The 10000-nt window shown below is 35.4% G+C and overlaps 1 long non-coding RNA gene across 1 annotated transcript in view; it reads left to right on the forward strand.

Moving 5' to 3' along the window:
* Window positions 1–10000, forward strand: part of LOC135198404 (uncharacterized) — a 718193-nt gene that overhangs the window by 372104 nt on the left and 336089 nt on the right. Inside the window, exon 3 of the long non-coding RNA XR_010310796.1 lies at window positions 4738–4769. This is a non-coding gene — a long non-coding RNA (uncharacterized LOC135198404). The remainder of the gene's footprint in view (window positions 1–4737; window positions 4770–10000) is intronic.

Here is a 10000-nt window from a genome sequence, read left to right on the forward strand (position 1 = left end):
ATTTCAATAACTTTATTGTTTTTTGTGTAATGAATAATAAATGTATGGTAGAAATCCCGATAATTTCTTGGGTTTTGTGTGTAGTAAAGAATAATTCCAAGGTAGATATTTCACAAGCGCTATTGTTTTTTTTTCTATTACGTAATAAATGTTAGGTAGATATTCATCTATAACTTTATTGTTGCTCTCCTATCTGACATTTGAAGATTTTGTACAAAAATTAAACGATCTTAAAACAAAAGTATTGGAATATTTTAATGAAAGTGTTCAGCGAAGATTTAGTCGAATATATTAATAAATTTTTAATGAAAGTGTTCAGCGAAGATCTAGTCGAATAAAAAAGTAAATATGTAATGAAAGTGTTCAGCGAAGATTTAGTCGAATATAAAAGTAAATTTTTAACGTAAGTGTTCAGCGAAGATTTAGTCGAATATAATAGTAAATTTTTAATGAAAGTTTTCAGCGAAGATTTAGTCGAATACAAAAGTAAATATTTTAATGAAAGTGTTCAGCGAAGATTTAGTCGAATATAAAAGCAAATTTTTAACGAAAGTGTTCAGCGAAGATTTAGTCGAATACAAAAGTAAATTCTTATTGAAAGTTAGTGAATTTTTTTCCCAAAAGATAAGGGACGATTTGTTACAAGAAAATAATTAACGTTCCAACAGACACTAAGGGATCATTTAGTTGAGTATTTCAGGTTAAACCTTAGAATAGATCTAAAAGGTAAACTGAGGAGAATATTTCGAAAAAAAATTAAGGAAGGTTTTATGAAAAAAGAAATTACGAAGAAATTTTCAAACACAAAATTAAATAATGAGAAAGCACAAGGAGTAAGATATGATTTAAAAAAAAAAAAAAAAAAAAAAAAACTAGATTTGATACAAAAACTAAGGGGAAATTGTATAAAAGGAAGAAAAAATTATCTTAAACAAAAGATATTTCTTGATTTGAAACAAAATCCAAGGTAAAGCTTTATACAAAATGGAGACGAAATTATTTCAACCAAAAGCCATGTGTAGATTTGATACAAAGACTAGTCGAAGACTTAAAAAAAATGTAGATTTGATACAAAGACTAGTCGAAGATTAAAAAAAAAAGAAAAAAAACTTTGCTCACAAAAAACAAAAGAGGGGAGATTTAATACGAAAAATACTGAAGCGAAGACCTGCGTGGCTATTTAAACGGTGTCTTCTGCTTTTTCAATATCAAATTTTTTTTCCTCTCTCTCTTTTTAATTTGTCTTCTCCTTCGAATCGCGTTCAAGTCACATTCTTGGGGCCCCTGTACTTGTTTCATTGTTGTCTTTGTTTGCATCGGGAGCGGCCCAATCTGGAGTATATACATTCCGCAGCTGCTATTGTTCCATTGTTGCGCTGTTCTCTGCTATTGGCTGTCATTTTGCTTTTATAATATGGCCATTGTCAGTTTGGTGAGCAGCCGGCGGCTGCCGAATGTGTATCTCTCTCTCTCTCTCTCTCTCTCTCTCTCTCTCTCTCTCTCTGACGCACACATTTCCGTTTCTCTTCTCATCTTGAATGCATTTCTCTCTCTCTCTCTCTCTCTCTCTCTCTCTCTCTCTCTCTCTCACATTTCCGTTTCTCTTGTCTTCTCCAGTGCATCTCTCTCTCTCTCTCTCTCTCTCTCTCTCTCTCTCTCTCTGTGAATAGATTGATTGTTTGCATATGTTTATTTGGAAGGACCAATTTATTTTTTATCACCAGACTGTTTTCAAAAGACTCGCTCTCTCTCTCTCTCTCTCTCTCTCTCTCTCTCTCTGTGAAAGTGTCTTAATGTGAGCATGTTTATTTGCAAGTACAATAATTTTCTTTTTATCGCGAGACATTTTTTAAATTTCTCTCTCTCTCTCGTTCTGAAAAATTCGGTGGTATTGCTTCCCACTCCCCACCCCCCTTCCTCTTTTGATACCAGAAAGTGTAGGATTATCTTTTATCTTCTGTTTTCATTTTCTTCTTTTTTTCTATTTCTGGAGGTTCGTAGGGTGTTTTGTTTTAACGTTTAATGGGTAGATTATTTTTTCATCTTTCCCTACTATACAGTTCTCTCTGTTTATTCCTTTCTGTGTTTACGTTATTTTTAAACCTTTGTTACTCTTGCCTCTCCTGTGAAGCTGAATAGTGTTGTATGTTAGGAATCTTTTTTATATTTTATTATTTTGTAACATTCATGTCCGTTGGTTTGCGTATGTCTTTGCCCGGTTTTTGTTCGTTGATGTACATTATTATCCTTTTACCAGCAAGTCTCTCTCTCTCTCTCTCTCTCTCTCTCTCTGATGATACTGATTTTTGTCAGTGAACTGTCATTTTTTCACAAATGTAACTATCCTCTCTCTCTCTCTCTCTCTCTCCTCTCTCTCTCTCTCTCTCTCTCTCTCTCTGAGAGTCACAGAAATCGTTCTACTGTTGCTGCTTTTAGCTTAGAGATTTGATTTGATTTTTACTATAATTTGTCAGCATATATTTTTTTTTTCTTCTTTTTTGCTCTATCACAGTCCTCCAATTCTACTGGGTGGTATTTATAGTGTGGGGTTCCGGGTTGCATCCTGCCTCCTTTTCTTACTATGTGCGCCGTTTCTAGGATCACACTCTTCTGCATGAGTCCTGGAGCTACTTCAGCCTCTAGTTTTTCTAGATTCCTTTTCAGGGATCTTGGGATCGTGCCTAGTGCTCCTATGATTATGGGTACAATTTCCACTAGCATATCCCATATCCTTCTTATTTCTATTTTCAGATATTGATACTTATCCATTTTTTCCCTTTCTTTCTCTTCAGCTCTAGTGTCCCATGATATTGCGACGTCAATGAGTGATACTTTCTTCTGTACTTTGTGAATCAACCTCACGTCTGGTCTATTTGCACGTATCACCCTATCTGTTCTGATACCATAGTCCCAGAGGATCTTTGCCTGATCGTTTTCTATCACTCCTTCGGGTTGGTGTTCGTACCACTTATTACTGCAAGGTAGCTGATGTTTCTTGCACAGGCTCCAGTAGAGGGCTTTTTCCACCGAATCATGCCTCTTTTTGTACTGGTTCTATGCAAGTGCCGGGCATTCGCTTGCTATGGTGGTTTATTTTGGTTTCACCTTTTTTCAATATGTTGGCCAACTTCCTTTAACATAGGGGAGAGATGTTATTTCGGTTTCTATCGTTCCTTTGAACACCTTTCTTAGGGCTGATCTTGTGCCGCGTTATCATTCCTTCGGTTTCCTTCTTTAGCTCTCCCATCTGTAGCCATTGCCATGTGTCATCGCTGGCTAGTTCTTTAGTCTATCTCATGTATTGTCCGTGCATTGGTTTGTTGTGCCAGTCCTTTGTTCTGTTTGTCATTCTCCTGTCTCTGTATATTTCTGGGTCTTCGTCTACTTATATTAGTCCTTCTTCCCATGCACTCTTTAGCCACTCGTCTTCACTGGTTTTCAGATATTGCCCCAGTGTTCTGTTCTCGATGTTGACGCAGTCCTCTATACTTAGTAGTCCTCTCCCTCCTTCCTTTCGTGTTATGTATAGTCTGTCCGTATTTGCTCTTGGGTTTAGTGCATTGCGTATTGCCATATGTTTCCTGGTTTTCTGATCTATGCTGCGGAGTTCTGCCTTCGTCCATTCCACTATTCCTGCGCTGTATCTGATTACTGGCACTGCCCATGTGTTTATGGCTTTTAATATATTTCCGGCGTTGAGTTTTGACTTGAGTATCGCTTTGAGTCTCTGCATATATTCTTTCCTGATCGTGTCCTTCATCTCTTGGTGTTTTATATGCCCTCCTTCCATTATTCCAAGGTATTTGTATCCAGTCTCATCTATGTTTTTGATGTTGCTCCCATCTGCTAGCTTTATCCCTTCAGTTCTCGTTACTTTGCCTTTTTGTATGTTGACTAAGGCGCATTTTTCTATTCCAAACTCCATCCTGATGTCCCCAGATACAATCCTTACAGTCTGGATTAGGGTATCCATTTCCTTGATGCTCTTACCATACAGGTTGATGTCGTCCATGAACATCAGATGGTTAATTCTATTGCCTCTTTTCTTGAGTTAGTACCCGGCATCCATCTTTTGTAGTACTTTTGTCATGGGAATCATGGCTACTACGAAGAGTAGTGGGGACAGTGAGTCGCCCTGGAAGATCTCTGTCCTGATATTATTATTATTATTATTATGAGTGAAGTGTAATTTTGTTTTGTAATATCCGTTGCATCTGCATTCTTTATTTGTTTTTGGCATTAAGCTTAAATAAAGTATATTTTTATTGCTATAATTTTTCACGGCTTTTCTGTACTTCTGTTGTTTGTTAGTATTTTTATCGTTTTTATTGTTTGTTTTTATTACCGTTGTTCATGATAATTAGAAATCAGTCAGTATTCACAACTTTCCTGGTGCTTATGATATTTTTCTGAGTTCTGTTGCCATATAAGTGTATGTATGTATGTAATGTATATTTGTATGTATGTGTGTATATATGTATGTATGTATGTATGTATGTATGTATGTATGTAATGTATGTATGTATGTATGTATGTATGTTTGGTCATGTGCTTGCATACATAAGCATGACCTAGTCGAATCCTTCGTATTAAATGATATTTTTTACGTACCATCTTTATTATTTGCTCATTGTAAATAATAATAATAATAATAATAATAATAATAATAATAATAATAATAATAATTCATAATAACAATTCCGTTGCATCTCATATAATTATCTTTTCTATTTACAGATCGTAGGAATCTTCATCGGGTGATAACCACGGTAAGTGTTGATTTTTTTTATTTATAAACATATAAATACATACTTTATTTATGCGCATTATTATATAAATCACGTATTCACACTAGAGTATGCATACTCTCAATTAGGGTAAATGGCAAGGAAGGAGCTATGAGTGATTTATAGGAAGATTTTCAAGATTTAGTATATGAAGGCAGAGACCCAACAGTACTTCTGATCAAACGTGGATTAACGCCAGGAACCTTTGCTTCATATTTTGAAACTTTTGGGTCAGCTGCCCTACCCCCCCCCCCCACCCCCCTCCCCCCCCTCTTTAGTTTATTTACATTGGGGATTAAATCCACAAAAGGAGTTACTTCTTTATATATTGAAGTATGGAGGAAATTATGTGTATGCGTTATTATATATATACCTTATACATAAAGCTGACTGTCGGACTATGCATCTACGTACTTGTGTATGTTCGCTACAGACGGCGAAAACTACTGGACCGAATTGAACTATTTTTTTTATTCGGCCATGCTATGGGAGTTGGAGAGAGGAACGTTATTCTGATAGAGCATTTCACGTAGATTCCAAATGTGCTCTTACTTTTCTTCTACGATGAAGAATAAGGATGATATTACTGTTCGAACATAATATATATATTATATATATATTATATATATATATATATCTAATATATATATAATATATATATATATATATATATTATACATATACACTGAACATTACATATACTGTAGATTCACATGAACCTTGCATTTGATATCTAGGCCAGTCCCTTACGACCCTCCTGATTGGTTATTGATAAGCAAATCACAGGGATGGAAACTCTCAGTCTCTCGAGAGAGTTCACATGGGGAGGATGAATGTTCTACCTCTCCTGAGGGATAATTTTGAAAGACATATCCTTCAGGAGAGGTGGAACATAGTTCCTACGCATGTGAACTCTCTCGAGAGATTGGGAGTTTCCAGCCTTGTGATTGGCTTATCAACAGATAATCAGGAGTGTTGTAATGGACTGGCCTAGACATCAAATGCACGGGTGATGTGAATCTACTATAGCATATACACACTCACACATATACAGCGACGAAAAAAATTGAAACACTGGAGGTGCCAAGTACACTTTCGTCTTATTACCAAGACATGTTCACAGAAACTGTGGACATGTGTTGGTAATAAGACGAAAGTACTTTAGCATCTCCAACGTTTCAATTTTCCTTCGTCGCTGTAACTTTGTTCATATATATAAATATATATGATATACGCATATACATTATAGTATACATATACAAATATATAAGGACGTATGCACACACGCAGTAAAGACATTACCCCTGGAAAAACTGGCGAAAAACGCCGAAAAATGGCCGATGATGAGACCTCGTACCTTTGCTCTCTTATCGCGGGGGAAAATGGATTATTGATTGTATCGTGGGGCGAAGGCCCCCGTAGACACAATATCTTCCACAATCACTGGGAGGTCGGCTATTACTGGATCGGTAATTAAACGCCCGCAGATGATAAACCTCAGTTTAGGCACAGAAACGAGAGGATTCATTTTGTTTGCTCTTTTTTTTATATGTTGCATATGCTGTTTTTTACATGTTGCATATGGTTTTTTTTCCTCTTTTCTGATATGTATGATTAAACCACGTGATTCTTGTTTGTTTAGTTAAATGTTTTTAATGTATCCTAATGTCGAGTGTGTTGTCTGTATGTATGTATGTATGTGTGTATATATATATATATATATTATATATATATATATATATATGCACATACATATATAAATAAGTAAATATTTTATATATACACATAAGATATATATATATATATATATATATATATATTATATATTATATATTTAACATCTTATATATCCACATTAATGACAAAAAAGAAAAAGAGAAGCAACCCAAAAACATCATAGTTTTACATAGCATATTTCAATAGAATAAAACTCCCAAAGGCGTACAAGAAAAATATAAATAACAATTTCCCCCAAGTGACGTGTTTTATTTATTTATTTTTTTATTTTTTACTTTTATTTTGGGGCAAAGCAATCTTCATGAATCACGCAATAAGAGAGGCAGGTCCCGTTTGCTTGAATTTGTCCCTCCCCCCAAGCGATGGAATATTCGCGATATTCAGCTGTGCATATTCGCGAGGAGATAATAATCGCGAGGATATACCCCTCTTGGCAACAACAACAATACCAACTTTCATCGATGATACTCGGTTGATTGAATACCCCTCTCTCTCTCTCTCTCTCTCTCTCTCTCTCTCTCTCTCTCTCTCTCTCTCTCTGACCGGTGTTGTATATATTTATTTATCTATGTTTAAGTTGATGACATTATTTATTCATTTATGTACCTTGGTATACGACACATATTTATTCAGTTAATATATTTGATAACATGGAATTATTCATTTATTAATTATTTATTTATTTTACGAAAGCCTTGACAATGTTCTTTTAAATCCCATTTGTGATCATTTAGATGCCCATTGTCCAGGCTACATATATATTCAGTTAATATATTTATAATAACATGATATTAAACTTTTTCGCCCTCTCTCTCTCTCTTTTAAATCCCATGTGATCATTAGATGCCCTTGTCCACACATAATATATTCAGTTAAATATATTTATTAATAACATGATTTAAAACTTTTTTCGCCCTCTCTCTCTCTCTTTAAACTGATGATAGTTCAGATACCCACTATCCAGGCTCTATACCCTTTACAGACTGATGTCATGGGCATAGTTAAAAGTCAAGATATGCGATTCAGGTCAAAGGTCAGGGGGAATTTTAAGGTCACCTAGAGGTCCTCAAGTTTTAAAACTTCATGAATTTAAAAACTCAGGGATTGGTGACCAGAAAGTGATTTTTAGACAGTTTCAATGAGGGAGGGGTATGTTAGACTACTAGTCTGATTGATGATTCTAAATTGATGAATCTTTATTGATGAATCACGTTCTGAGTTTTATATAATATATATATACATATATATATATATATATATATATATATATATATATATATATATTTTATTTATTTATTTGTTGTGTGATATATGCTTGTATGGATGCATGCGTGTGCGCGCATGAGTATGTATACTTGATTTCAGCAGAAACTGAATAGCATTGCGGTAATTTAGGAATACAAACATTATTAAATTAAAACAAAGTTACTGATGTTTTTTTTATAAATAATGACGAGCAATGACTGCTAAATTTTGGTTTATCATCATACGTCGAGATTGTCACTCATGACAGAGATGTCTCGGTAAACATACCTAGTATCAGGCCTTATGCCAACAGGCAGACTTTCTTCCCATTTTGTAATGCAACGCGCGAGGGACACGTATCGTACGGCTTTTGTTCGGAGTGTAACAAACTAACCAAACGCACTTTTCAAAACAGAGAGAGAGAGAGAGAGAGAGAGAGGGCGAAAAAGTTTAATATCAGTTTTTGCGGCGAGAGAGAGAGAGAGAGAGAGAAAGATAGAGAGAGAGAGAGAGAGAGAGGATGGAGAGGCGAAAAAGTTTACAATATCAGTTTTTGCAGAGATAGAGGAGAGAGAGAGAGAGAGAGAGAGAGAGAGAGAGGCGGCGAAAAAGTTTAAATATCAGTTTTTGGGGAAACAGAAAAAAAATATTCTCTTGTTTTACACTTGCTTTTTTTTATGGTTTCGTCGCGTTGCGCTGTACTGACTTTATTCTACATTTTTTCTACATATTTTTTCTACATTTTTCCCTTAACCTTCAGAGGGAGACTGTATACGCGTAGAGCTTTCCTGATCCCATGTCCAGCAAGCAAGGCCTTGATCCGTGTTGCTTTTGATGGCGTGTACCGTTGCGTTGTTGTGGTCTGAGATTTGTTAATGCTTTTATTCATTTGCTGTAAAAATTCATCCTCTCTCTCTCTCTCTCTCATCTCTCTCTCTCTTCTCTCTCTCTCTCTCTGTAAAGGTGACCTTTGATGTTTCGAAGGCTTTTCAGGAAATATACAAAATCTCACTCTTATATAGCTAGCTATGTCTGTCTCCGATGACCTGGAATGTTTTGACGACAGTGTATGATTGCTGCTTTATTCAAATCGGCTCTCTCTCGCTCTTCTCTCTCTCTCTTATATATATATATATATATATATATATATATATATATATATATATGTGTGTGTGTGTGTGTGTGTAGTGTGTGTGTGTGTGTGTTTATGTGTGAGTTGGAAAAGTTTTAGATTTTCTGTGACATTGTGAAGATAATCTCTCTCTCTCTCTCTCTCTCTCCTCTCTCTCTCTCTCTCTCTCTCTCTCTCTTTAAAAGCAACAATTTATAATAAAAAATGCTCGGAAAGTTTCTCTCTCTCCTTGCTGATTGGGCAGGATTTTCTTAGCATTCGTTTTGGCCGTTGGAGAGAGAGAGAGAGAGAGAGAAGAGAGAGAGAGAGAGACGAGAGGAGAGAGAGAGAGAGAGAGAGAGGAAAGGGGGGGGGGTGGATTTAAAAACCCAGGCAAAACTGTAGGTATATGACGTCTATGGTGTCCGTGTTTAGGTTTTTTTATAATTTTTTTTAGGTTTATTTCTCGGAGTTAATCTGTATCGAGTTTAGTGTCATTTTTTTATTTATTTATTTATTTATTTATTTATTTATTTTGAATTCTCGGATTGAGGTGCACGTTGTTCTCTACGTAAGAACTTGAACAGCTGCGTGTTTGTGTTGACCTAGCAGTGAATATTATTACCTGGTGATTAGTCGACTTTGGTGGGTTGTAGTCCATATGACCGTATATAAATCAAAATATTTTATATATACTTAATATTATATAATATATCATATATATTAAATAATATTATATATTATTATTATATTATTAATTATTATAATATAGCTGGTGTGTTGTGTGTGTGTGTGCTTGATGTGGGTGTCTGTGCCTGTATGCTCTCTCATATATACGGATAGAACAGCACGATCAACTGCAGTTGGGAACATGAAATTAATCACCAACATAGCTCGATACTTTTTTTTTCTTTTTAGCTTCCTTGAACATTATCTCTCTCTCTCTCTCTCTCTCTCTCTCTCTCTCTCTCTCTCTCTCTCTCTCTCTACTTCTTCTTCTTCTACCTATGTAAAATCAGTCGCTTCTTCGTATTTCGCTCCTTCTTAAAGGGGAGCGTCACCTGTGAGAAGCTCCCAAGGTCGAGAATTACATTTCAAACAGTGAGCATTTCGACGTTGT

This window comes from Macrobrachium nipponense, chromosome 22 (genome assembly GCF_015104395.2).
Source record: "Macrobrachium nipponense isolate FS-2020 chromosome 22, ASM1510439v2, whole genome shotgun sequence".
NCBI classification, from domain to species: domain Eukaryota; kingdom Metazoa; phylum Arthropoda; class Malacostraca; order Decapoda; family Palaemonidae; genus Macrobrachium; species Macrobrachium nipponense.